We start from the raw sequence: 13,600 nt of genomic DNA on the forward strand, positions 1-13,600 counted from the left end.
TCCCAGGACCGTCAAAGGACCATCCCAGGACCATCAAAGGACCACCCTAGGACCATCACAGGACCATCCCAGGGCTATCACAGGACCATCCCAGGACCATCAAAGGACCATCCCAGGACCATCCCAGGACCATTACAGGACCATCACAGGACCATCCCAGGACCATCACAGGACCATCCCAGGACCATCACAGGACCATCACAGGAACCATCCCAGGACCATCACAGGACCATCCCAGGACCATCACGGGACAGTCAAAGGACCATCCCAGGACCATCAAAGGACCATCACAGGACCATCCCAGGACCATCAAAGAACCATCCCAGAACCATCCCAGGACAGTCAAAGGACCATCCCAGGACCATCACAGGACCATCCCAGGACCATCACAGAACCATCCTAGGACAGTCAAAGGACCTTCTCAGGACCATCCCAGGACCATCCTGGGACCATCACAGGACCATCACAGGACCATCCCAGGACAGTCAAAGGACCATCCCAGGACCAGCAAAGGACCATCCCAGGACCATCAAAGGACCACCCTAGGACCATCACAGGACCATCCCAGGGCTATCACAGGACCATCCCAGGACCATCAAAGGACCATCCCAGGACCATCCCAGGACCATTACAGGACCATCACAGGACCATCCCAGGACCATCACAGGACCATCACAGGACCATCACAGGAACCATCCCAGGACCATCACAGGACCATCACGGGACAGTCAAAGGACCATCCCAGGACCATCAAAGGACCATCACAGGACCATCCCAGGACCATCCCAGGACCATCAAAGAACCATCCCAGAACCATCCCAGGACAGTCAAAGGACCATCCCAGGACCATCACAGGACCATCCCAGGACCATCACAGAACCATCCTAGGACAGTCAAAGGACCTTCTCAGGACCATCCCAGGACCATCCTGGGACCATCACAGGACCATCACAGGACCATCACAGGACCATCCCAGGACCGTCACAGGACAGTCAAAGGACCATCCCAGGACCAGCAAAGGACCATCCCAGGACCATCCCAGGACCATCACAGGACCATCACAGGAACCATCCCAGGACCATCACAGGACCATCCCAGGACCATCACAGGACCAACACAGGACCATCACAGGAACCATCCCAGGACCATCACAGGACCATCCCAGGACCATCACAGGACCATCACAGGAACCATCACAGGACCAACACAGGACCATCACAGGAACCATCCCAGGACCATCACAGGACCATCCCAGGACCATCACAGGACCATCCCAGGACCGTCACAGGACAGTCAAAGGACCATCCCAGGACCATCACAGGACCATCCCAGGACAGTCAAAGGACCATCCCAGGACCATCCCAGGACCATCCCAGGACCATCCCAGGACCATCACAGGACCATCCCAGGACTATCACAGGACCATCCCGGGACCAGCAAAGGACCATCCCAGGACCATTACAGGACCATCACGGGACCATCCCAGGACCATCCCAGGACCATCAAAGAACCATCCCAGGACAGTCAAAGGACCATCCCAGGACCATCACAGGACCATCAAAGGACCATCACAAGACCATCCTAGGACAGTCAAAGGACCTTCTCAGGACCATCCCAGGACCATCCCGGGACCATCACAGGACCATCCCAGGACCATCACAGGACCATCCCAGGACCGTCACAGGACAGTCAAAGGACCATCCCAGGACCATCAAAGGACCATCCCAGGACCATCAAATGACCATCACAGGACAGTCAAAGGACCATCCCAGGACCATCACAGGACCATCCCAGGACCATCCCAGGACCATCACAGGACCATCCCAGGACCATCACAGGACCATCACAGGACAGACAAAGGACCATCCCAGGACCATCAAAGGACCATCCCAGAACCATCCCAGGACCGTCCCAGGACCGTCAAAGGACCATCCCAGGACCATCACAGGACCATCCCAGGACCATCACAGGACCAACACAGGACCATCACAGGATCATCCCAGGACCATCCCAGGACCATCCAAGGACCATCACAGGACCATCACAGGACCATCCCAGGACCATCACAGGACCATCCAAGGACCATCACAGGACCATCACAGGACCATCCCAGGACCATCCAAGGACCATCACAGGACCATCACAGGACCATCCCAGGACCATCACAGGAACCATCACAGGACCAACACAGGACCATCCCAGGACCATCACAGGAACCATCACAGGACCAACACAGGACCATCACAGGACCATCCCAGGACCATCACAGGAACCATCACAGGACCATCACAGGACCATCACAGGACCATCCGAGGACCATCACAGGAACCATCACAGGACCAACACAGGACCATCACAGGAACCATCCCAGGACCATCACAGGACCATCCCAGGACCGTCACAGGACAGTCAAAGGACCATCCCAGGACCATCACAGGACCATCCCAGGACCATCCCAGGACAGTCAAAGGACCATCCCAGGACCATCACAGGACCATCCCAGGACCATCACAGGACCATCACAGGACCATCCCAGGACTATCACAGGACCATCCCAGGACCAGCAAAGGACCATCCCAGGACCATTACAGGACCATCACAGGACCATCACGGGACAATCCCAGGACCATCCCAGGACCATCAAAGAACCATCCCAGGACAGTCAAAGGACCATCCCAGGACCATCACAGAACCATCAAAGGACCATCACAAGACCATCCTAGGACAGTCAAAGGACCTTCTGAGGACCATCCCAGGACCATCCCGGGACCATCACAGGACCATCCCAGGACCATCACAGGACCAGCCCAGGACCGTCACAGGACAGTCAAAGGACCATCCCAGGACCATCAAAGGACCATCCCAGGACCATCAAATGACCATCACAGGACAGTCAAAGGACCATCCCAGGACCATCCCAGGACCATCACAGGACCATCCCAGGACCATCCCAGGACCATCACAGGACCATCCCAGGACCATCACAGGACCATCACAGGACAGTCAAAGGACCATCCCAGGACCATCAAAGGACCATCCCAGAACCATCCCAGGACCGTCAAAGGACCATCCCAGGACCATCAAAGGACCACCCTAGGACCATCACAGGACCATCAAAGGACCATCCCAGAACCATCCCAGGACCGTCAAAGGACCATCCCAGGACCATCAAAGGACCACCCTAGGACCATCACAGGACCATCCCAGGGCTATCACAGGACCATCCCAGGACCATCAAAGGACCATCCCAGGACCATTACAGGACCATCACAGGACCATCCCAGGACCATCACAGGACCATCCCAGGACCATCACAGGACCATCACAGGAACCTTCCCAGGACCATCACAGGACCATCCCAGGACCATCACGGGACAGTCAAAGGACCATCCCAGGACCATCAAAGGACCATCACAGGACCATCCCAGGACCATCCCAGGACCATCAAAGAACCATCCCAGAACCATCCCAGGACAGTCAAAGGACCATCCCAGGACCATCACAGGACCATCCCAGGACCATCACAGAACCATCCTAGGACAGTCAAAGGACCTTCTCAGGACCATCCCAGGACCATCCTGGGACCATCACAGGACCATCACAGGACCATCACAGGACCATCACAGGACCATCCCAGGACAGTCAAAGGACCATCCCAGGACCAGCAAAGGACCATCCCAGGACCATCCCAGGACCATCAAAGGACCACCCTAGGACCATCACAGGACCATCCCAGGGCTATCACAGGACCATCCCAGGACCATCAAAGGACCATCCCAGGACCATCCCAGGACCATTACAGGACCATCACAGGACCATCCCAGGACCATCACAGGACCATCCCAGGACCATCACAGGACCATCACAGGAACCATCCCAGGACCATCACAGGACCATCACGGGACAGTCAAAGGACCATCCCAGGACCATCACAGGACCAACACAGGACCATCACAGGACCATCCCAGGACCATCACAGGAACCATCACAGGACCATCACAGGACCATCACAGGACCATCCGAGGACCATCACAGGAACCATCACAGGACCAACACAGGACCATCAAAGGAACCATCCCAGGACCATCACAGGACCATCCCAGGACCATCACAGGACCATCCCAGGACCATCCCAGGACCGTCACAGGACAGTCAAAGGACCATCCCAGGACCATCACAGGACCATCCCAGGACCATCCCAGGACAGTCAAAGGACCATCCCAGGACCATCACAGGACCATCCCAGGACCATCACAGGACCATCACAGGACCATCCCAGGACTATCACAGGACCATCCCAGGACCAGCAAAGGACCATCCCAGGACCATTACAGGACCATCACAGGACCATCACGGGACCATCCCAGGACCATCCCAGGACCATCAAAGAACCATCCCAGGACAGTCAAAGGACCATCCCAGGACCATCACAGGACCATCCCAGGACCGTCACAGGACAGTCAAAGGACCATCCCAGGACCATCAAAGGACCATCCCAGGACAATCAAATGACCATCACAGGACAGTCAAAGGACCATCCCAGGACCATCACAGGACCATCCCAGGACCATCCCAGGACCATCACAGGACCATCCCAGGACCATCACAGGACCATCACAGGACAGTCAAAGGACCATCCCAGGACCATCAAAGGACCATCCCAGAACCATCCCAGGACCGTCAAAGGACCATCCCAGGACCATCAAAGGACCACCCTAGGACCATCACAGGACCATCAAAGGACCATCCCAGAACCATCCCAGGACCGTCAAAGGACCATCCCAGGACCATCAAAGGACCACCCTAGGACCATCACAGGACCATCCCAGGGCTATCACAGGACCATCCCAGGACCATCAAAGGACCATCCCAGGACCATCCCAGGACCATTACAGGACCATCACAGGACCATCCCAGGACCATCACAGGACCATCCCAGGACCATCACAGGACCATCACAGGAACCATCCCAGGACCATCACAGGACCATCCCAGGACAGTCAAAGGACCATCCCAGGACCATCAAAGGACCATCACAGGACCATCCCAGGACCATCCCAGGACCATCAAAGAACCATCCCAGAACCATCCCAGGACAGTCAAAGGACCATCCCAGGACCATCACAGGACCATCCCAGGACCATCACAGAACCATCCTAGGACAGTCAAAGGACCTTCTCAGGACCATCCCAGGACCATCCTGGGACCATCCTGGGACCATCACAGGACCATCACAGGACCATCACAGGACCATCCCAGGACAGTCAAAGGACCATCCCAGGACCAGCAAAGGACCATCCCAGGACCATCCCAGGACCATCAAAGGACCACCCTAGGACCATCACAGGACCATCCCAGGGCTATCACAGGACCATCCCAGGACCATCAAAGGACCATCCCAGGACCATCCCAGGACCATTACAGGACCATCACAGGACCATCCCAGGACCATCACAGGACCATCCCAGGACCATCACAGGACCATCACAGGAACCATCCCAGGACCATCACAGGACCATCACGGGACAGTCAAAGGACCATCCCAGGACCATCAAAGGACCATCACAGGACCATCCCAGGACCATCCCAGGACCATCAAAGAACCATCCCAGAACCATCCCAGGACAGTCAAAGGACCATCCCAGGACCATCACAGGACCATCCCAGGACCATCACAGAACCATCCTAGGACAGTCAAAGGACCTTCTCAGGACCATCCCAGGACCATCCTGGGACCATCACAGGACCATCACAGGACCATCACAGGACCATCCCAGGACCGTCACAGGACAGTCAAAGGACCATCCCAGGACCAGCAAAGGACCATCCCAGGACCATCCCAGGACCATCACAGGACCATCACAGGAACCATCCCAGGACCATCACAGGACCATCCCAGGACCATCACAGGACCAACACAGGACCATCACAGGAACCATCCCAGGACCATCACAGGACCATCCCAGGACCATCACAGGACCATCACAGGAACCATCACAGGACCAACACAGGACCATCACAGGAACCATCCCAGGACCATCACAGGACCATCCCAGGACCATCACAGGACCATCCCAGGACCGTCACAGGACAGTCAAAGGACCATCCCAGGACCATCACAGGACCATCCCAGGACAGTCAAAGGACCATCCCAGGACCATCACAGGACCATCCCAGGACCATCCCAGGACCATCACAGGACCATCCCAGGACTATCACAGGACCATCCCAGGACCAGCAAAGGACCATCCCAGGACCATTACAGGACCATCACAGGACCATCACGGGACCATCCCAGGACCATCCCAGGACCATCAAAGAACCATCCCAGGACAGTCAAAGGACCATCCCAGGACCATCACAGGACCATCAAAGGACCATCACAAGACCATCCTAGGACAGTCAAAGGACCTTCTCAGGACCATCCCAGGACCATCCCGGGACCATCACAGGACCATCCCAGGACCATCACAGGACCATCCCAGGACCGTCACAGGACAGTCAAAGGACCATCCCAGGACCATCAAAGGACCATCCCAGGACCATCAAATGACCATCACAGGACAGTCAAAGGACCATCCCAGGACCATCACAGGACCATCCCAGGACCATCCCAGGACCATCACAGGACCATCCCAGGACCATCACAGGACCATCACAGGACCATCACAGGACAGTCAAAGGACCATCCCAGGACCATCAAAGGACCATCCCAGAACCATCCCAGGACCGTCCCAGGACCGTCAAAGGACCATCCCAGGACCATCAAAGGACCACCCTAGGACCATCACAGGACCATCCCAGGGCTTTCACAGGACCATCCCAGGACCATCACAGGAACCATCCCAGGACCATCCCAGGACCATTACAGGACCATCACAGGACCATCCCAGGACCATCACAGGACCATCACAGGAACCATCCCAGGACCATCACAGGACCATCCCAGGACCATCACGGGACAGTCAAAGGACCATCCCAGGACCATCAAAGGACCATCACAGGACCATCCCAGGACCATCCCAGGACCATCAAAGAACCATCCCAGAACCATCCCAGAACCATCCCAGGACAGTCAAAGGACCATCCCAGGACCATCACAGGACCATCCCAGGACCATCACAGAACCATCCTAGGACAGTCAAAGGACCTTCTCAGGACCATCCCAGGACCATCCTGGGACCATCACAGGACCATCACAGGACCATCCCAGGACCGTCACAGGACAGTCAAAGGACCATCCCAGGACCAGCAAAGGACCATCCCAGGACCATTACAGGACCATTACAGGACCATCACAGGACCATCACGGGACCATCCCAGGACCATCCCAGGACCATCAAAGAACCATCCCAGAACCATCCCAGGACAGTCACAGGACCAACCCAGGACCATCACAGGACCATCCAAGGACCATCACAGGACCATCACAGGAACCATCCCAGGACCATCCAAGGACCATCACAGGACAGTCAAAGGCCCATCCCAGGACCATCAAAGGACCATCACAAGACCATCCTAGGACAGTCAAAGGACCTTCTAAGGACCATCCCAGGACCATCCCGGGACCATCACAGGACCATCCCAGGACCATCAAATGACCATCACAGGACAGTCAAAGGACCATCCCAGGACCATCCCAGGACCATCATAGGACAGTCAAAGGACCATCCCAGACCCATCAAAGGACCATCTCAGAACCATCCCAGGACCATCACAGGACAGTCAAAGGACCATCCCAGGACCATCAAAGGACCATCCCAGAACCATCCCAGGACCGTCAAAGGACCATCCCAGGACCATCACAGGACCACCCTAGGACCATCACAGGACCATCACAGGACAGTCAAAGGACCATCCCAGGACAATCAAAGGACCATCACAAGACCATCACAGGACAGTAAAAGGACCATCACAGGACTATTACAGGACCATCCCAGGATCATCAAAGGACCATCCCAGGACCATCACAGGACCATGCCACGACCATCCCAGGACCATCACAGGACCATCCCAGGGCTTTCACAGGACCATCCCAGGACCATCAAAGGACCATCCCAGGACCATTACAGGACCATCACAGGACCATCCCAGGACCATCACAGGACCATCACAGGAACCATCCCAGGACCATCCCAGGACCATCCCAGGACCATCACGGGACAGTCAAAGGACCATCCCAGGACCATCAAATGACCATCACAGGACAGTCAAAGGACCATCCCAGGACCATCACAGGACCATCCCAGGACCATCCCAGGACCATCACAGGACCATCCCAGGACCATCACAGGACCATCACAGGACCATCACAGGACAGTCAAAGGACCATCCCAGGACCATCAAAGGACCATCCCAGAACCATCCCAGGACCGTCCCAGGACCGTCAAAGGACCATCCCAGGACCATCAAAGGACCACCCTAGGACCATCACAGGACCATCCCAGGGCTTTCACAGGACCATCCCAGGACCATCAAAGGACCATCCCAGGACCATCCCAGGACCATTACAGGACCATCACAGGACCATCCCAGGACCATCACAGGACCATCACAGGAACCATCCCAGGACCATCACAGGACCATCCCAGGACCATCACGGGACAGTCAAAGGACCATCCCAGGACCATCAAAGGACCATCACAGGACCATCCCAGGACCATCCCAGGACCATCAAAGAACCATCCCAGAACCATCCCAGAACCATCCCAGGACAGTCAAAGGACCATCCCAGGACCATCACAGAACCATCCTAGGACAGTCAAAGGACCTTCTCAGGACCATCCCAGGACCATCCTGGGACCATCACAGGACCATCACAGGACCATCCCAGGACCGTCACAGGACAGTCAAAGGACCAGCAAAGGACCATCCCAGGACCATTACAGGACCATTACAGGACCATCACAGGACCATCACGGGACCATCCCAGGACCATCCCAGGACCATCAAAGAACCATCCCAGAACCATCCCAGGACAGTCACAGGACCAACCCAGGACCATCACAGGACCATCCAAGGACCATCACAGGACCATCACAGGAACCATCCCAGGACCATCCAAGGACCATCACAGAACCATCACAGGACAGTCAAAGGCCCATCCCAGGACCATCAAAGGACCATCACAAGACCATCCTAGGACAGTCAAAGGACCTTCTAAGGACCATCCCAGGACCATCCCGGGACCATCACAGGACCATCCCAGGACCATCAAATGACCATCACAGGACAGTCAAAGGACCATCCCAGGACCATCCCAGGACCATCATAGGACAGTCAAAGGACCATCCCAGACCCATCAAAGGACCATCTCAGAACCATCCCAGGACCATCACAGGACAGTCAAAGGACCATCCCAGGACCATCAAAGGACCATCCCAGAACCATCCCAGGACCGTCAAAGGACCATCCCAGGACCATCACAGGACCACCCTAGGACCATCACAGGACCATCACAGGACAGTCAAAGGACCATCCCAGGACAATCAAAGGACCATCACAAGACCATCACAGGACAGTAAAAGGACCATCACAGGACTATTACAGGACCATCCCAGGATCATCAAAGGACCATCCCAGGACCATCACAGGACCATGCCACGACCATCCCAGGACCATCACAGGAGCATCCCAGGACCATCACAGGACTATTACAGGACCATCCCAGGACCATCAAAGGACTATCCCAGGACCTTCACAGGACCATCCCAGGACAGTCAAAGGACCATCCCAGGACTATCACAGGACCATCATAGTAACAACCAGTAACCCTACAGAGAACTATACGATCCTCCAGCTGGTCCTGCTCTTTGTCCAGCACTCGGTTTCTATGCTGTGGAAACTGTATGGAGAGGTGCGTATAAAGTCCAGCCTGGTTCAGTTTTCCAAAAGGACCTGATGAAGGAACTTCACATACAAGTCTTTAGTTTAAAGCACTTTAAATGGAGAAAAGTTCTGGCATTTTTTAGGAGTTATTGCAGAGATCTTTTATATTCTGGTGGTTTCAGTTTTATTTTTATTCTTTTTATTTAATGTTCAGGTTCATGCTAAGATTTTCATTTCTCCATCATACTTCTAATATAATATGGAAATCTCTTGTGATGAATATGTTGGTGTTTGGCAGATGTATATAAAACAACTGTTAATAGGAATTCTCTCGTCATGGAATATACCCGCTTTAACTGCAGAAAAGTTGAGACTTCAACACTCCTGTACACCTGTAAAGATGAAACCTGGACATCACAGAATGCATTATGTTCTTAATGGCTGTCAGTTAAAAATATGTTTAGTGTGATTTATGGGACAGTTTTGTCCTGAAAACAGAACAATAACAACAAACTAACTCTGGGTTCCTGTTTTTAACAGGGGCCCCCAGATGGCGAGCAGGAGTTCTAATCTGCAGGTATAAATTTCATAGTGGCGGCAAGAGCTGCGGGGCACGAGAAGTGTGGCTGTATGCGACAGGTAGCTGCAGGATTGTTGAAGAAGCAGCTGGAAAGAACATCTGTTATGTTTGTGTACATTTTCATGTGTTTCTGATGTGTGTTGTTAGAGTGTGTTCCACTTTGGTGGTGATCATCGTTTGGACAATTTGGAGAGAAGTGTAGTCCTTGTCGGAGGTTTGAGAAATAACATGAGGGGGAGGGCTGTCCGGTAGAATTGGGCTGGCTTTGCTGGCTCTGGGGAGTGCTGGGTGGGCTGCATCTGTGGGGCGTTGGGGGGGCGCTGGGAATAATGGGCGATAGTAGTGGAGGCCTTGATCGGGGTCTTTTTCGAGTTAAAAGATGCATATTAGTGTTGGGCGAACGTGCTAACATCCCAGGAAGCCTTTCCTTTGAAGACTGCCAGGTTTTTCCATCTGGACGCTTTGCTCGCAGCAAGACTGTCCACTGTCCAAAAACCAAGCACACCCACACACACACACACACTGAATTGTAACAACTTGTATGAATGTCACGAGGTATCTTTCTATAAACGGCTTGGGGTTTTTTGAAGCTCAGGCTTCTGAGATGAGCCTCCTTGCAAGTTAAACAAGATCGTCTCGTCTGGCTTCCTCTTTAATGATAAGTATGTTAAGATGTTAAGGGTTTAAACTTAACAGTACTAAACATAATTAGGATGGTTTCGACTCTGTTGTAGTGTAGGACAAACAAGGACCCAAGTGCAGATTGGATGTGGATACTAGGAAGGGTTTATTGTTTTCCTGGGCAGAATGGTAGGTTGCCAGGCAGGCAGGTTGACGGGCAGGCAGGCAAGAATCACGCACTGGTGACAGAACAGACAATTGTTAGACAAGCTGTTTGAGTCCTTAGGCAGAAATGCTGCAATGGCCGAGAGCTGTTACCACTGACGAAACAACAATCAGGCGATGACTGGTGAACTGAGCTGGCCTTTTATCTTGCTGCTGCTGATTTCCCGATGAGAACCTGGTGTGGACTTGGTTGCCAGGGAAACAGGCACACCCACTGCAGCACAGGTCAGAGCAGGAACCACAACAGACTCATCTTTCTCTCACATTATTCCTCTCCTACAACGTCCATTACATTACAGCATATGGACAGTTTAAACTAACAATCTAAATGGACCAAACAGAGACAACAGAAATGATGTTAGTTTACATCCCACTCTGTAAGCCAGGCTGGGATCAGGTGTGGATTTGCACATTCACTATTCATTGTGACTGTGCATGTGGACTTGTGCAGGTGTCCTCTCTGCTCCTCTGACCGGCTGGGAGTGCTTTATGATGGGGAGAGGCTCCCACCGCTCATTCCTGACAGTCACTGCTAAACAAGATGTGCTTTCAAGTCAGTCGCCAAAACACCAGAAACGTCTACAGTAACTCCAGTAAAAGTTGCTGGATTTGTCGCTGGTTGCTTTTAACAAAAACAGTTGCCAAGGGGGTTTGGAAAGTCACCAGATTTAGCGAGAAACTCACCAAGTTTTTTCCTACCAGCTGGAATCTGCGTCACATGGTGTAAGGATCCACCGTTGTCGTTTGTTGAGGGAGAAAGAGGGAGCGCTTGTTTTTATGCAGGTGATGTCCCAGTTCGAAATGCGGTACATGTGGTCTTTATTTGATTTTTTTTTTTTTTTTTAAATCGTTGTCATTTGAAAATTAGATTGTGTAGAAGTATGAATCGAGATTGTGATTCTTTAACGGTTTATTGTGCAGCCCTAGTCACTACTGCTGTAAAGTTTGATTTGATCTGTTTGCATTACAATATTTGATTACTCTTAAACTGCAGCTATTTACACCTACAATCTATTTATGTGATGATCTGATACTTTTATAAATTGTATTTGCAGATTTTAGTCCAGCACATTTCACACCATGCGCAGCACCAGCGGTCTACAGGTAGATGTTGGCTGATAGACTGAACCAATGCAGGCAACAACTGGAACACAGCTGTCGTGAAGGACTTTCCACCCTCACTTCAGAAATACAGGTTTGTCGTTTGATTAATTTTACATACAGAAAATGATAATAAATCAAACACATATACATTCTTAATGGAAGCTAAGAGGCACTTTTATTGCTTGTTCTGATGTCAGTATCTGGTTCTGTGCAGAAAAGGAACCCAGACGACAGCAGTGAAGGTAACATCTCAGCCAGTCTGGAGGAAGATGATGATGATGATGATGATGATGATGATGATGATGATGATGATGATGAAGAGTGCTGTGGAGGCTTGCTCATCCGGAACCTCCAGAACCACGAGAGTCCACATAAAACCAAGAAAACTCAGCTACTGTGTTAACAGAATCAATAACTAAGAGTGAAAATTATCATTTTTATTTTATTACATTGAAAATGAGCATTGGTTTTATTTCTGTACACTAATAAAGATATTGTGTTTTAAAGAGCTGTATTTTTTTTTACTTCAGTTTTACATTTTACATTCAGAAGTCAGATGCATAAATGTGTATATGGTAAAGTTGTGTATTTACTTTAATTCAATTGCTTTTGTCCTAAGTGACTGCAGCAAAGTTACTATTTCTCATATGTAATATGAAATGGCAAGAACATAAATAATCACCTTTTACAGTTATTTGCTATTTGATTAGCTTTATTTCTGAATTTTTGGGCATTGAAGAGAAACTTGCCTCTCATTCCCTCCAACAGGTAAATGTACATAATCCTGCTTATAAATGTTTTGTGCATTTTCTAATGAAAAAGCATTGAAGCAGACTGGTTCCACACCAGGATATTGGGTCAGACACGGAGGAGTTTGGACCTGATTTATCCTTCTCAGCACCTAAGGAAATGAAAAGAGAAATTTCATTTTCTAAGCACAGTAATAATATCTTGCTGTCTATTTCTGTTGGCATGTGCAGCTCAACAGAGACAATTAGACCAACATAATAGATGGTAAGTGATGCTGGAATATATAAAACACGAGATATTAGCAGGAAGCCTGATCAATGATACAAGATATCTGACTTCATGTTATTTATCTGTACAGTAACACAGCAGCCCACATCAGTGGCTGCATCAACCAGAGATCTGTCATGTTGACATAACGACATTTTTCACACTCCTGGCTAAAACGGGAAATCTAAATAAGCTAATTAATTTAGAAAAACACGTGAAACTCTG

The sequence above is a fragment of the Telmatherina bonti genome (genome assembly GCF_933228915.1).
Source record: "Telmatherina bonti genome assembly, chromosome: 4".
In the NCBI taxonomy this organism is placed as follows: Eukaryota; Metazoa; Chordata; class Actinopteri; order Atheriniformes; family Telmatherinidae; genus Telmatherina; species Telmatherina bonti.